The sequence below is a fragment of the Harpia harpyja genome, chromosome 5, assembly GCF_026419915.1.
Source record: "Harpia harpyja isolate bHarHar1 chromosome 5, bHarHar1 primary haplotype, whole genome shotgun sequence".
In the NCBI taxonomy this organism is placed as follows: domain Eukaryota; kingdom Metazoa; phylum Chordata; class Aves; order Accipitriformes; family Accipitridae; genus Harpia; species Harpia harpyja.
The window spans coordinates 51984144-51988102 of NC_068944.1; positions in this window are offsets into that span (position 1 = coordinate 51984144).

Genomic DNA, 3959 nt, shown 5'->3' on the forward strand with positions numbered 1-3959 from the left:
GTCTAAAGATACTATTTCTATCAGTACAGGATCATCAGAAGTTTCGTAATGACCAAAGTAATATAGTTTAAAGGGGTCTCATGTGAGGAAATTACCCTTTAAATCAATATATGAGAATAATTTTTTTTTTCTTCATGAATATGACTATTCTTTGCTTAGTTATTACATTTGCCAGTGCTCTCAGCTTACCCTGGAGATATACCATCATATTCTGATTAAGGTCCATTCCTTCAAATACATTCTGGTAACAGTGGTAATCAAAGTATTTCCAAATATGGTAAGTCCTAAAGGCATTTGTGAAAGAAAGCACTAGATTCTAGGCCTGATGTGACTTTGTTTTTCAAAAGCCACTTTTCACATCTATTTTAAAATTATTATTATCTAAATTAGTTTCTATTATTATTATTATCTATTTTAAAATAGCCCTAGTCTGTTTTGATTAGCATGAAACTAAAAATAAAATGTGACATTTATTAAATGTCTTCAATTTCCTGACACCTGTAATCTTACATATACAGAAAGCTTATTGCACTTGTAAAGTGCTGTTTGGGAGTAGCTAATAAATATTTTTTCCATCACCAAAATTTAGATTGTTCTTGTTAAGTTATAAAGAAAAAGAGAAATTACATCCAAGAAAGGATAAAGAGAAAATATACTTTTTTCCTACAGCTGAACCACAGGATGTCACTGTTTCTCTTTCACAAGAAACAAGCTTCAGATGTGAAAGTAGACCAGATTCTTCTTAAAATTACAGAAATGCACAGAAATGACATAAAAAGCACAGAAATTAAGTCAGACGTTTCCTTTTGTATGTGTGAGTCAACCTAGGCAATGTGTTGCCTATGTAGAATAACAATTTAATATTCAATTCAGTCTCATAATGTACCAAGATTGATATATTTTTGGTACATCCCTCCAGACAGAACTGACACATATCAATATGTCCCATATTGCATAAAGAGTCAGGCAGAGCTGAATAGAGTTCAAGAGAAAGTTAATGTAAGACATTAAAACTTCTTGTAGCCTTCCCTATTTAGCACTGAATTTCTAAAATTTAGCACCCTTCACTACACAAAGCTGGATCTTGACAAACACATGCTGCTTCCTGAGATTTAATATGATCCCTCTGCAAGATCCTTGGTTGCCTTCCTATGTAGGGTTGGTTACCCATCCTAGATGCCCCAGTGGGATGCTGGAAACTAACTTAGACTTTAAGAGGTCGGTGTGCTTCAGGCAGTATTTTTCAGGAGTCTCTGAGGGCATTGCAGAATAAAGTCCTTTTCACATGGTCATCTTGATGCTTCCTTTTACACATGGAAGTCTTTCTTCATTGCAGTACATGGGGGAGGTCCCTCACTCTTTCCAAATCTCTTCCAAAGTACCTTGTTCAAAACTCCAGTAATATCAGACTGTCAGTTCACACAAGCCAAAATGCTGTTTATTTACTTACTGTTGGCTGTTGATTCCACTTTTCTCTTTCTTGGGCTTTCTCAGGAAGCGGTCTTGTTCTTTTTGAATTTTTTCTCTATCCTAAGCACACTACTTGCACACAATAAATAATGAAGGCATTGTATTAGTGTCATAGATTTTTCTCATACTCTAAGGTCTAGTGGCATAGGTTTTAAGAAATATTGTGTGTGGGAGACAACTGCTCCCTGGTTTTTCTGGAATGGCTTATGTGAAATGGAGGGATTCTGGCACACTTTACTCACCTCTCTGATTTCTATCCTCTTCTTCTGAAAGCTTCAGTAAAAGGGACTCTTCTATTTTCATTCCTTTTGTGGGATGACATGTGAAATATATGGAAAATGTGTAGGAAGATTTTTCACAATTGCCAATTTCATCCCTGCAACCCACTGAAATCTTGAACTGAATCACACCCCATCTTCTACGTGTCTGAAATAATTCCCATGCTATTCTTTAAAATGGCAGCCAGGAGTCAGTGAGAGGCGGGTGCAGTGACATGAAACAGAAGAGAGTGCAGTACCTGCGGAAATCTTTTTTCTGAAGTCAAGGACTAGATCATCTGGCATCTCCCTCTGAAGTCTAAAATTTCCTATCACTGAGGAGCTCCTAAAAATAATTATGCCTTTAATCTTCATTATAAACAATGAGGGTACTTCGCATGAATCAGTCTCACTAGTTCTCCTTCCAAAAAAGAGAGGAGCTAGCAGTTTGGGGTGAGGGATTCTGTGGTGGTTAGCGAGACATATGGTGTGCAGCATAAGGACCATACTGGATGCAACTGAAGGCAGTAGCAAAATTCCCACCCACATCAGCAGATCCGAACCCGGCCCATAAACACTTTCTTTATTTGACAAACCATAGTATAAATGACTTTCTATTTTATAAATGGACTTTAAAGAGGAATTATGAATGCTGTTGAGCTCTCCCATGCCAATGGCATGCTCGTTGCCATAGGAACTAATGTAATTGAAAGGTGGGACAAATGTATGGAGATTAAGAAGGGTTTGTGGGACAGGTACCTAAACTGAATATGTGGTGACAAGCATTTTCGAAAAAAAATTTCCACTGTTTTGGGGAATATTTAGCTGAATTAGGCAGAGGCATTCATAGGCTGGAGGATAAGGATGTGGTATTTTATCTATTGATACGCGTTGGGTGGATGACACATTTGTTCCTTCAGTTTCCTGTTTCCACAAACTGCAAGGAAAACTGCCTCCAGACACTAAATCTGTGCTCCTACCAGATTGGCCTGTGCTACTCTTGCAGAGTAACTGGGGGTCTGACAGCAGTGTGGACAGACACATCTTCAATAGCCTCAGCAAGGCTAGAACATGAAGCAGCAGAAAGGAAGATGCAGCAGCACAGATAACTGCATAAGCTACCAGCTAAACACTGTTCTTTTATGACAAGATGTAACCCATGCTCTTCACTGCAGTATTACTTGGGCTGGTTAAAACACGGCATCTCTGGCGCAGTCATACCTTTGCGTGAGGTAGTAAGTTGCTCTGTGACAGCACTTTCATTGGAGCTTTTCTCCACATACACTGTTGTCAGAATATGCAAACAAACACTCTAACAGTTCTAATTCACACCAGACAGTGGAGTTGTGGCAGTAATATTTTTTGCCTTTTCCAGACCATATGTCAAACTTTACTTTGCTCTGAATGAAAGGAGAATTTTCTCCAGAAGAAAAGATAGGGGAGATCCTATTAGATAGAAGACAGAACACCGCAGCGAGAGTGAGTGGGTTACAAAGCTCTCCAGTGTCTTCTTTTTAGCTGTATTGAATTTTTTTTCTAATTTCTATTTCATTTTAAATGAATAAAAATAATTTGTAGGCCTTAGGACCCTCAGGGATACTGAAGCCTGCAGCAAATTTAAGCATACTTACTACTTCAAAGTGAACTGGGCTTTCTCTTACAGCCGACTAGTTAGCATTTCAGGGGGAAATATTCCAGGGTATTTCTCACCGGACATGAGAGTGGAGGAAATGTACTTGGCTTGCAGCAGAAATAAGGTGTTTTTGAAATGTTACCTTTTTTATATGGGGCTGTTCCCTTTAATATCTCCTCAATCCTCTGTTGTCCAGACAGTCACAGCTTCAGTCAATACTGAGCTGCAACATTCAAAATCTCTCCAAATTTGGGCAGATGGACACTCTGAGGGCTTTCAGATCCAATGAGTTCTGGTTTTGGTAATCTTAGGGATTTGTGGAAAGCTGTTCTGATTTGAAGGGACAATTATTGTAGGGTTTTTTGACACGTTATGGCTGCACTAGCAGATCCCAGTAGAGATCTGTGCCCAGCTGTGCCATGTACCTCTCTGTGGGGTCAGATGATGGTAGATGTAAGGTCTTCATCAGTAAGGGAGTATCTGAAGCTATGTACTTAGTGCTTTCTATGTCATTTACATATTGTTCTGGTGGTGGAGCAAATTAGGAGCTTGGATGGAGAATCCTACGTTTAACTCATAGTCCAGCTGAGAGTGATGAC